Source organism: Lacerta agilis, chromosome 7 (assembly GCF_009819535.1).
Source record: "Lacerta agilis isolate rLacAgi1 chromosome 7, rLacAgi1.pri, whole genome shotgun sequence".
Lineage (NCBI taxonomy): Eukaryota > Metazoa > Chordata > Lepidosauria > Squamata > Lacertidae > Lacerta > Lacerta agilis.
Window position 1 is genome coordinate 48,911,745 of NC_046318.1, and position 13,445 is coordinate 48,925,189.

The following is a 13,445-nucleotide window of genomic DNA, read 5'->3' on the forward strand; positions in this document are numbered from 1 at the left end:
TGTTGGAGGGTACGAGAGAGGCAGAGATAATTGCCCATTACATCACGAGCCTGCTGGTTTTAGGGGACTTCAACATCCATGCCAAGGTGACTGGCTCTGAGGCAGCTCAGGACTTCATGGCTGCCATGACATCTGCGAGGATGTCCCAACATGTCATCAGCCCAGCGCATGTGGCAGACCACACTCTGGACCTTGTTTTCTCAACTGAACAGGAAGGGAATGATCTGAAAGTGGGGATATTGTCATCATTTCCAGACTTCACCTCTGGAGGTGTACTCCATTGTCTCTTGAGACAGATGGATCCCAATAACAGCTTGGAAGGTGAACTACACCACAAACTTCAGATACATGCAAATTTTGAAGGATGGCTGTGTTTAAGTACTCCTATTGTTTTAGAATGTGCAAATTTAATAGAATTGCCTTTAAATGCCAACTGAATTATATTTCTCCCCCAGCCCTAGTGCCAAGTAACTGCTCACCAATCACCAATGCCAACCCAATACTCAAACCTGGCTCACACTGCACCAGGCTGTTGTTTTTATTCATTTCTTTTTAATTGCATCCTCATTCTATGAAACTCAATGAAACAAGCCTGGCTGAATGCTGAGGGCTTTTTTTTTTCAGGGGAAGCTCACAGGAACTCAGTTTTGGCACTTTTCAGGTATGCACTATTGCCATTCTAGAGAACTCATGGTGAGTTCTGGCACCTCTTTTTCTAGAAAAAAATAGCACTGAAATAACCCTGTGTGAGGCAGTTAGGCTGAGAAATTATGGCTGGCACAAGATCACTCAGTGAGCCCCATGGCTGAGTAGGAGTTTGAATGTGGTTTTACCTGGCCCTAGTCTGACACTGTAACGAACAACTGCAGTGACTGGGGAGCTCTCAGGAAGAGGTTTTTTTATCAGCCCTACAGTCTGCAGTTCTTGATCTGGAAATGACAAAAATGCACATGGGTCATTGCCTTCTCTACTATGAAAACAGGAGTGGCCAACCTGTAGCTCTCCAGATGTTTCAAGACTATAACTCCCATCATCCCTGACCATAAACTAAGAGAGATTATCTTAGTTCTCTCTCCTTCTCCCCAGCATTATCTTTTTCCTAACTGACATGACCAGAATCTTTCACTTTTACTATACCTTTTCCCACAGGGAAGCTTAACTCATTTCAAAGTCCTGCATGTCACTGGCAGAAAAAAAAGAAACATATTTTAGTTTGCAAAACAGTTGAAAGTCTTTCTTCATTGGGAAAGAAGGGCAGTTTTTGATTTAGAATGTGATGAACAACACTGTTTCCAGTAGAACTTTATTGCTGGAATATAAATAATACAAATGCAAAATGCAAAACTGTCCCCTTTATCAGCTGTGCTTGTCCAGGCAACAATGGAAAATTGCCTAGGCAACATGTGCGACTGTTGAAAGTTACCGTAAACACAGCGGGGTTTAAAATAAAATTAAAACTTTAACAGAGCTCAATTGCAGAAGAACAAGTCAACCCCTTCCTCATTAAACTGACCAGTGTCAAAATATCTTAAATACACAATTAAAGCACTTCTCACGTGTTCAGTGGTGTATGCATATGCAAAAGATTGCAGATGCAGTCAGTCTTCTCAGCTTCCTTTGGTGGATGTGATCAGAAATGTTATTTCTAAGGGAAGAGTCGTACACAAATTGTTTATGTATTTCTATGCTGCTTAATGCCAGAATAAGTTTGCAAAAAATAAGAACCAGTTACACAAACAGTAAAATATAAACATTCATAATTAAATAGCACAATAAAACAACCCCATTAAAACAACAGAGCAATTAGAACTGGAGACTCAGGTGGAGAGTTCAAGGAAATGCCTGTGGAAGCAGATGCTTCAGGATCTTGACGTATACTCACCTGAATTCATGGAATTTAGGAATATTATTTATTTATTTATTTATTTATTTATTTATTAGATTTATATACCACCTTTCATCGAAAGATCTCAGGGTAGTTCACAAGTTAAAAAATGCAAGATATAAATGCAAATGGTTAAGACAAAAACAACAAAACAATAGCCTCCCCCCCAAAACACATTTATAAGGCTGAAGAATATTAATCAGCCAAAGGCCTGGTTGAAGAGGAATGTTTTTGCCTAGCACCTAAAGATACATACTTAAGGGGCAGCATATGTGGTTGACTGTTCCCCACCCTGTGAAAAGTGCTCAAATCAGTGTAAGTCGTGTTGTTGTGAGAATGTCAATAAAAAGTGGAATCACATCAGAGAAGGAAAACATTTTGATTGAAGGCGCTGACTGATTGGTAAGTGTAAAAAAGGTAAAGGTAAAGGACCCCTGACAGTTAAGTCCAGTTGCGAATGACTCTGGGGTTGTGGCGCTCATCTCGCTTTACAGGCTGAGGGAGCTGGCGTTTGTCTGCAGACAGTTTTTCCAGGTCATGTGGCCAGCATGACTAAGTCGCTTCTAGCACAACGGAACACCGAAACCAGAGCAGTGCATGGAAACGCCGTTTACCTTCCCGCTGGAATGGTACCCATTTATCTACTTGCACTTTGACGTGCTTTTGAACTGCTAGGTGGGCAGGAGCTGGGACCGAACAACAGGAGCTCACCCTGTCACGGGGATTCAAACCGGCAACCTTCTTATCAGCAAGCCCAAGAGGCTCAGTGGTCTTCCAAAGTTGAACAGCATGAATAAATTGAACACAAGAAGAAGAAGAGTTTGGATTTGATATCCTGCTTTTCACTACCCGAAGGATTCTCAAAGCGGCTAACATTCTCCTTTCCCTTCCTCCCCCACAACAAACACTCTGTGAGGTGAGTGGGGCTGAGAGACTTCAAAGAAGTGAGACTAACCCAAGGTCACCCAGCAGCTGCATGTGGAGGAGTGGAGACACAAACCCGGTTCCCCAGATTACGAGTCTACCGCTCTTAACCACTACACCACACTGGCTCCCGCCTCACAATGACTCACGCCCACAGAAATACTCACATAAAAAGGGTGCGAGGTTTTCTGTCTTTCTGTCTTTCTGTCTGTCTGTCTGTCTGTCTGTCTGTCTGTCTTTTTGCAAGAAACCAAGCCCAGAGCAAATGCCAAAGCCGCTCTCTGAAAGTCTGGAGTACTGTTGCCCATTACTGTCAACAATACTGACTTAGATGGACCTGTGGGGTTGACTCGTATAAGGCAGCTTCTTATCTTCCTGAAGAGAGAGAAAAAAATGCTGTTTTACCTCCTAAAAAGATGCTGATCCATCTGAGAGTATCTTCCATGCATGCTGCTTGTTTCTGAACTATGGATTTGACTTTACAAACAACATCAGGAATTGAAAAGGAAAGAAAAACGCACAGCAACAACTACAAGCTGTAACTTTTCTGTCTCATGAATGTTGCATCACCATCTCATAAAACGTTTGCTTCTCCATTTTCATCTGATGCTTCCTTAGGAACATCTTCTTTTCAGAGCTTCTGAATGGACTTGCCTCCACTTTATCATCCATATTATCTGCTGCCCTTTGTACTTTTGTACAACTCTTTTCTTCATAAAGATGATATTTATTTATTTCCTTTATCAATGAAAGTTTGAGAATGGAAATCAGGATGAATATCATTTGGTGTTTTTCTCCCCTCTCTCTATTGTATTTCCTTCAAAAGATGACAGATATCTTCTGTTTACCATGGAAACATCTCTTTCAACACTGGAACTAGAGTGTGAATGACATGAATGGCTTTGTTCCTTGTTCAATGAATTTCGGGATATTTCAACAACCTTGCCATTGGACAGGTGGTTATGAGTATTGGTTTAGTCATGGTTTCTCCCATTAATTTTTTAAGGCATTGTTTGGTCAGAATTCTAAGTTCTCAGACCAGCCTACCAGTCTGGTTTGCATGATTATGCCCCCCCCCCCTGACTATTTGCTTCCCTTGGTAAGAGTTTTGGTGCCCTGCAAGGGTGCTCTTGGAAAATTCTCTCCTTCCAAGTGTCCCTTGGACCACTGGTATACTGTACTGATAATGCATAACAAAATGACTGCAACAAAATTGAGCAGAATAGAAGCATCCTAGTATGCTATTACCTCTTCCAGGTTATTCCATTCCATTCCTGCTCCCCCAGATTTTTTCCATTCTACACAATGCAAGCATTTCTTCTAAGCAAAAAGTGGGATTTAGTATTTTGATTTATTTCCCCCTGTATTAGGAGCCTACATTACTTTCTACTGTGTTATATATCTAATGCATCAGTCCTGCAGGGCTCTCAGGTTGCTTAACTTTTATTTTTGCTGAAGAATGGCCTTGGAGTCTGAAGCTTTAGCCTACTGGTTCTTCTGCATTCATTCCAAAGAAAATGCATTGGAAAAGTATGGCAGAGAAAAAGGTGAAATGAGTTTAACATCTGGCAAAGTTGCTGAATTCTGTTACAGTAGTGTCATTCCAGTAGTAAAAAAGAAAGAAAAAGAAACCCACAGCTTATTTGACAAACTGCATATGAGGAAAAACAGCTACCCAAACTGCATGTGAAAAAAATATGTAATGAAATGTTCACTTTCCCAATGTCTTCACAAGTGTAATATGAAAAAACAGAGGCAATGCATCATAAGTGATTTGTTTGTTCTATCCTTATAGGGGGGAAAAATCTGTTCCTACAACCATCTACTTTATCCTCTGGTGAATTTTAAATTGTCAAAAGCGTGCATATATATATATATATATATATATATATATATATATATATATATATATATATATATTGTGCTCAGCACTAAAGAAATAGGCAAGGAAACATAAAATGCCACCAGATTCATTTCTGCAATTTACGATATATGTTTTGAAAATCTGGGCTGCTAATTAAGTCTAGCAGTCAGTGCAGTCATTTGGAACAGTGGTCCTGGATTTTATTCCCAGTGCTGACGATGACACTGTCTGGTGTTGTATTAATTTATTACCATCTGTCTTCTAGCTTGGAGTGCCAGTATTCTTATCTTATCTGTACTGATAGGAGTTTTACAGAGTGGTGAATAGTCTGAATTATCAAGAGACTGAGGAAAGTGTGGCGGGAGAAAGAAATAGAAAGCATTTATTTTGATTGTTGATGTGATCACATTTCCCTTCTGCTTTATATGAATGTGAAAATAGGATGCTTGACTAGATGGACCTTTGGCATGATCCAGAAGAGCTATTATATGCTCCTTGTCTGAGATGGAAACTAAGTTAGTACATAACTAGGTTTTTCTTTTGGCTTCCTCTCACATGGGAAGCATCCTCTATGACCTTATCAGTTTCTGAAGATGTCACTACTTAATGTATGTCCACAGTTCCTTAAAATCCCCTCCTTTGTAATGAGAGGAAATGCAAAAAGTGCCTCTGTTTACTTGAAAGCCTTGGCAAGTAGCCAACTCAGAAACTGATATTCAGAAACATTAGCAAAGAATTGAAATTAATACTGCCGCAAAGCTAAACTTTGATTTGATTCCAGAGCGCACAGCTGCTACATCCACAGAGCAAACCAATGCAAAATTAAACTGTGCACACAAAGAGAATAAATTAGTTCGAAAGAGTGTGCAGTGACTGTGACTTCCAAGGAGAAGATAGTAATTCCTAATTACAAGAAATTGCAATGTAATATCAGTGATAGTAAACGACATAATTAATTGACCATGGGGGCGATCGAGTTCCATTCTTCGCAGCCTCCTCCTGACCTTCTGTGTTTTTTCCCTCCATATTGGAGTTTGTCAAATTCCTTTGGGATCGGGAGTGTGTCTCCTCCCAAGCCAGGACATCTCCAGAGTGCTCCCCATTTTATGCAATTTTGTGTACATGGGTGTGTGTGTAAATGGGGAGTCACCCGTTTTTCCAGAAATATCTCCAACTATATAGTTTCTATGTTACCACATCATTCTACTTGGCCATCTCTATCAGGTTAAACTTGTCCACTACATTTGATTTATTTGACAGTCTCTTTTTACAGAGTCAGAGATTGATGCAAGGAACCCCGAAAACCCATTTAACCCAAGCCCAATATCAATGGGGGGGGGGGAATTCCAACAGTAAAAGTAAGAACAAAAACAAAACAAAACACTCTTTTAGTTCATAGATGTAGCTTGCAAAAACTTCAGAATTCAACAGCCAACTCTCAAAAATGCTGCCAATCGGTGCTAACTCTAGAAAAGACTTGTAGAAACCACAAAAATAGGGTTTTTGAAAGTGCCAGTGACCTTCTTCATAAAAGCATTTGCAGCTAATGAGCCACATCCTAAAGGATTCTCTCGATTGCTTTGCTGATTGCATTTTGACCTTGCTTCTCAAATGTTCCTGCTCGGGGAATGGTAGTACACAATAAACCCATTTCCCCCTCTCTCTCTTTCCTTCAAAAAATTGCACTTAGCTGTGAAGGGGAATTATCATTATATATAAAAAGCACACCACACTTTCTTTCTTTTTCTTTTTTAAGAATACTCCCTACACTACCAAAGACATTGAGATGTACGTCCACAATAATATTCCAAGCCTATATAAAGAGCACTACTGTCTTATGCTGAACCATATTTTGTGCGTGAGGATCTTGCTTCCACCTTCAGAGCACAAAAGTCTTAGTCATTTCTTCAACAAGTTAAATGAGCACCTGAGAAGGCAGCATATAAATGGATGGATTTTCAAAGCCTTTTTGTTTACCATATTAAAGATGTCAAGTCAGATCTGGACTTGGGGTTCATCCACACTTTCATGGCCATCCAACCACCAATACAAGAGAATCCACAACCTTCCAAGGGAGCCCATTTGTTCCACTGTCAAACAGCTCTTACTGTCAAAAAGTTCTTCCAGATATTAGTCAGAATTTTCTTTCTTGTAACTTGAATCCATTGGTTTGAGTCCTATCCTCTGGAGCAGGAGAAAAATAGTTTGCTCCATCTTCCATGTGACAACCCTTCAGATATTTGAAGATCGTTATCATATCGCCTTTCAATCTCCTTTTTCCCAGGCTAAATATATCCAGTTCCTTCAGCCATTCCTCATAAAGCTTGGTTTCTAGACCCTTGATCATCTTACTCACTCTCCTCTGCACACATTCCAGCTTGTCAATATCCCTCTAAAATTGTGGTGCCCAGGACTGGACACAGTATTCCAAGTGTGGTCTGACCAAGGCATAATAGAATGGCACTATTACTTTGCTTGATCTGGCCTGTGGCCTAGGTCCAGGTCACAATTCCATTTCTCCCTGTCCATGCTTTCATATTAGAGATAAGTCATGTGAAAACGGCTGTTCTATGTCAGATTGCGTTCTCACCAGTAACATTACATTTATCAGTAGAAATTCAGAAGTAGTGGCAATTCCAATTCCTTTAAAATCCTTAAGTTTCTCAGACTTAAGGAACTGTAACTGAAAGTTTTCTAGGGCTTCGCCTGCCAGTAAAATATATGGCAATTGATGTTTTCTATGTGCAACATTGGTTAAGGGTTATGGCACATAAATAGTTCCTTTATTGCTTCCAGGGATGGCAATTCCAGGGATGGCTGCTGCATGCCAGGGCTTTTGTAAATCTAAAGGGAGCAGTTCAAGCTCTGTAGGTTTTAGAGCCACCAATAAATTTTGAATAATACTAATCTACTTGTGTTCTTATGATTCAGAGTGGCCCTCCTTACTTGGGGAGACCTGAGGCCATGGCTTTACAAATTTTACCCTGTTAAATTCTATCAAGATTTCAGTGACAAAGACCTAATCAGCAGGTTTTCGAGTAAATAAAAATGACATGGAGAAATCTAATATAAACACAGTAAGTCAATATTATCGTCCCTGTAGTGTGCCTTGGGGAAAGGGATTTAACCTAAGAAATAGTGATTTGACTGGGGCTCAAATTCACAGTCACAGAAACAAGAGCCTGCCTTTGAATCAGAAATTCTGGTAGCTCTCACATACAGATGGTTAAATCCCGACAAGCACATGATGAATGGTAAAGATAGAATTTCAAATTCTTCCTGGGTATCTAAAATTGAAACCAAAAGCAAGTTTCTGAGGTGAGTGTCTTCTGTCAGAACATTCAAAAATGCACACACATAAATATATTTTCATAATATGAGGAGGGGTTGGCAGGCCTTTTCAGCCATTCATTTCCCATATTATCCATTTACAAAATGTACTGGTATGTGTACTACTTTTCAACATTTGCTTCCAAGGCAATTTTCAGTAGAAAATGAAAAACGCTAAAATCCTACAGCTACCTAATTTTAATACTTTTCTTAAAGAAACAAGAGAAAGAAGACTGCAATTCTATGGCCTCTGGGAGGACATTGCAAGGGCCATAGGATACAACAGGTCTCTCAATTTTACTGAGAGGGAGATTCAACATCAGAGCCCACCTCTCCACCTCTCATGGAAACATTGGTGGGTCTATCCCTACTGAAATCAGATTGCTAATGTCAGTAAACCCCGAAAAAGGTGTGGATCTGGGCAGTGCTTTTAAAAAATGTTTAGGGGTACTCTCATTTTCCTACTCATATTGAAATGAAGGTGAAGGGACCCCTGACCATTAAGTCCAGTCACGGGTGACTCTGGGGTTGCAGCGCTCATCTCGCTTTACTGGCCAAGGGAGCTGGCATACAGCTTCCGGGTCATGTGTCCAGCATGACTAAGCCGCTTCTGGCGAACCAGAGCAGTGCACAGAAACACTGTTTACCTTCCCGCTGGAGCAGTACCTGTTTATCTACTTGCACTTTGAGCACTTTCGAACTGCTAGCATTGAAATACTGCACCTCAATGATGCCAAACTTAGATTCACAAAATGTTTAGGGGTATGTGTACCCAGCGTCCCCACCAGAAAAAAGCACTGGATCTGGGGAAAGGTGTGGAACAGTTAGATCCATAGCCTTCACAATATCGCTCCCCTCTTCAGACACCTCCCAAAACCTGCAATAAATATCCCTTGGGAAACAAAGTGAGGAAAGTAAAGGGTTTAAAAAAGAAAAGAAAGCAAACTGAGCAGGAGAGTGCAAGACCACTGTTTTGGAATTATTTTCACCTTGCAGGTGAGAGCCTGGCAGGACTTTACATGAGGCAGTTAAACTGGTTTTGGTCCGTCTGGGGTTGCAGTCTAAGTGGATAATCCCTTACTCTAGCATGGCTTGCTATAGGATCTGCTTCCATTCAGCCACCTTGGATGTTCATTAGTTATAAGCCCCATCTAGCAACAAAATCTGTTGTTATTCTTGCATCAAAGCAATGCTGTTCTCTAGTGTGAGCTAACACACATTGCCCTTCTGCTAGTATGAATAACAGATGCAAAAGTGGCTTCTTCACAAAGCGTATGGTTTTCTAGTCCCCCAGAGCAGCTGAGGCACGTAGCTTCATTTTGCAATCTTCTGTTTTTCAGTCTGCTTATATTTACAGGGTTGTTTCCTCTGCCTTTTCTCTCTAGGCTAAAGCTGTGGCACAGTTGTTCCATTTTGCAAGTCATTAGTTTGCGTAAGTCGGGGAAGGAGCCATCACTACACTGAAACATTTCCTTTGCAAGGAGATGCGGTTAGGTAGCAGGTGTCTTCAGGGGTGTCTTCAGCCCCCTCAATATCTGTTGGCAGGGGGGTGGGACCCCTCAATGTTGAGGGGGCGGAGGAGGCCAAGCATGGAGCCGAGTGTGGCATGGGCTCCTCCTGAGTGTGAGAGGAGGAGCCACCATATGCAGTGCTACTGCACTGACTGTATAAAATCTGTTAACAGACTGGCATTTTGCCAAGAAAAAGAATAATCCTAAACTCGGTTGAACAGAAATGCAATGCCAGAGTCTGACTCAAGAGTGAGGCATTCTTAAGTCCACTGATTTCAAGGACTTTGGGGTTCTCCTAAGTTCTGTTTATCAGGCACCTCCACTGGGTCACTCTAAGCAGAACTTGCTTCAAGGAAGACCAACTGCTGCTGATGGTGGGCCAGAGGAGAACTTCTGTGGGGACAACCCAAAAGATGGAACTTTGGGAGCACAGGACTTTGCTTTCATTGCTTTGCAGTATTTATGTGCATCATGCCATGTATGTAAAACCAATATATACACGATTAAGATAGAATATTGTGTTGTTTGATGTCTTAGAGTTCTGTGCTATTTGTCTCTGAATGCCCTTTGCTGTGTAAGTCCCTTCCAAGACCCTGAATCAAAAGTTTGGAATACACATAAAATTAATACAGGTAGTTTAAATCTTGTAAAAGAGTTACACAAACTTTGCACATTGGCATTCACCACCCAAAAGTATAATTTAAAAAATGTGGTACATAATTATTTTCTAATAGAAGTTACTATTGACGTCAGGACCATTGCAAATGATGGTTCTATGCTCATGGAATGTGCTTCCATCCTGCAGGGTAGACAATCTGATATTTGTGTTTCTGTTTGTCATTGACAAGATGAAGGCCGCAACTGAATGCTAGGATTTGAGCAATCTTGAAGCCTAAGCAGCACAAAGCAATGTGTCTCATGTGAGGTGGCAAAAATGTGGGATGCTCCTATACTTTATTATGTGTGTAATAAAGAATTATAAATAACGACAACAGATAATCACTAGCATCTATTTTTATGCCATTTCATTGTCACATGAATGGGGGAGAGTGGGTGTTGAGAGTTGGTTTTTTTCCCCCAGATGAAAGTGCTTGTCCGCTCTAGAGCTTGCTAGCTCGTGTACAGTCACAGGCTACAACTTATTATTACAGTCATCTACAATATAGATAAATATAGCAGTGGGATGCAAATGGAGACAGGTAGGAGGAGAGGTGAATGGTTTCAATCACAGACCCTTGCTCTCCATCTGATGGGTCATCTTTTGACCATTCATCTCCTCTTTACAGATAATAACCCCCCTCATATCCTTCCAAAATGAGGAAGGAATAAGAATCATACTTTCTATTCCCATTCCATCTGTAGAGCTCTGGGGAGCACATTAAATAAGGAACCTGTGGCCTTCCAGGTGTTGTTGAACCACAACTCCATCAGCCCCAGGGTAGCACAGCAAGTGGTCAGGGATGCTGAGAAATGTGTTCCAGTAACATCTGTATCAACACATACAAGCCACCCCTACATTAAGGTATGGCAATGAGGCAAAGTAATCATTGTAAAAGCTTTGTGAAAGGGGCAGACGGTGCTTCTAGCCAGAATACAGTGTGTCTTATTCAATGCTCACAAGGTTACTGAAAAATATTTGTGCAAGGGCATATCCAGCTGTAAAAACCCTTCAAAAAGAAGCTACAGTCTTAGTTGCCCAACCTTCCTTAATTTAGTCAGACGTCGTAAGCTCTCATTTTGCTTAGTACATAGGCATGTTTTTTACCAGAAATAGGCAGAACTCTCCAGGTCTATAATAGAAAAGGTCTGTAATGGAAAAGCAAACCACCACCCCCTCCCCATGCCATGCGAATTTCTGCCAAATGTTCTGGCATCCATTATTTTGCATTCTATAGTCTAAATATGCTGTTGAACTATGAAGGGAATGGATGAGAATCAGCATTTCTGAAGTATCTGTGATGTCATAGACCTTGCTCCATGTCTACAGATCCAAAATGGAGAGGTGATATAGCTCAGTGTTTTTCAACCTTTTTTGGGCAAAGGCACACTTGTTTCATGAAAAAAATCACGAGGCACACCACCATTAGAAAATGCTAAAAAAATTAACTCTGTGCCTATATTGACTATATATAAAGTAATTTTTCAATTTTTCCCACGGCACACCAGGCAACATCTCGCGGCACACTAGTGTGCCACGGAACAGTGGTTGAAAAACACTGATATAGCTGTAGGGGATTCACATGCAGAAGGCTCCAATTTCAAGCCCTGTTGTCTTCAGGGCCTAAAACCCCGGAGAACAATTGTCAATGTTGAGAATTGTTAGGAGTTGTTAGGAGACCCCATTCCCTCGCAGAATTACAATTTCCCGAGTTCCCTATGAAGAGGGATAGACTTCTAAACAATTCCGGAAATTGTAGCTCTGGGGAATAGGAGTCTCCTAACAACTCTCAGCACCCTTAACACACTACAGCTCCCAGAAACCTTTGGGAGAAGCACTTTGGCATAGCACTTTAAATGTTTTGTGTGATGTGGCCTTAGGAACCTCCCCTTCCCACACACTCCAATAATCTCTCATTACTCACCTATCCCTGATATCCACGACAGTAATTAGTTTAAGAAAAAGAAGAGGCATAGCTGCATGCTATGCAATATGTGTAACTTGTTGTTTGACCATGAGTTATAGTGTTTAAATTTTATGCAATTTCTCCCGTAATCTAAGAACTAAACTTAGGAAAAGTGAAACTTTTGGGTGATAAATGCTTAAACAAAAATTAATTGTGCCTCTGTCATCAAACCTTTATGCAAGAAGTTATTTTTACTAGATTTTGCTCTAGATGATTGATAGTCTTTATCAAGAATTCCATATTAGTGAAAAGCATACTGTGTCACTCTCATAATCAGTAGGCAGATATATTTTGGGGGTTTTGAACAAAAAAAAGCACTAATCATCATGATGCAGAATATATATGTTACTATATTTGTAATTTTAAAAAAGAAAGTAAAAGAAAACCGCACTGAAGCACTTTTTGTGGTAGACAGACACAAATACAAGAGTCAGTGACCATGCAGTGATCTTGCAGATCAAGAAAGCTTGCATTGCAGACAGGCATATGCTAACAGTCCACAATTATGTTACTGGCAAAAAGCCTAGCTGGAATAAATTGTACACATTTATACAGCATATTTTGGTTGAAATGTCAATTTAGAAATTTAATGGTGAAATAGAACAAGTGGAGCGGGATGACAATGACACTGGGAAGGCTACTAGAACAGCCTTCTCCAACCTGATACCTTCCTGTTTTGGACTATAACTCACATTAGCCGTAGCCAGCAGTGCAGAGTGGAGAAGGTGAGTTTAAAATAATTAGATTGCATTGCGATGAGAAGCAGTCTCATTGGTTCCTGTAATCCATACCTAGGTGTCCTCTGGTTTCAGAGCCTGTAGCTGAAGGACACCATAAATCTGAGTACTGTATATAATAAAATTGTAAGAATATCACCACACTGCAGATCAGGTGGCCATCAACAGGTGGCCAAATGATTTGCAGCATAATGACAAAACAGCAGGTGGGTGGCCCAGGCAGACAGGCAGGCAGGCAGGCGCAGCAAACAAGCAAGTAGGTGGAGCAGAGCCCATGTGAGCTGCAGAGGGACAGGCAGGACAGGCTGGGTCACGTCAGCTCCCCAGCAACTGTCCGGCCCTGGTGCCATGGTGTACCTCACAATGATGCTGCCTCAGCACTGTCAAAGGCCATGGAATAGAGCAGCAGCAGACTGTCTTGCCTGTTCCTCTAAGCTCGCCTGGGCTGTTGTTTGGGCAATCTGTAAGGGCAGGGGGTGCACAGTTTGGGCAATCTGTGAGGTAAGAAGGCAAATGGTTTGGCCAAGCTGTGAGGGGAGGAGTTGGTGAGCAGGCATGACAGCTCATTGT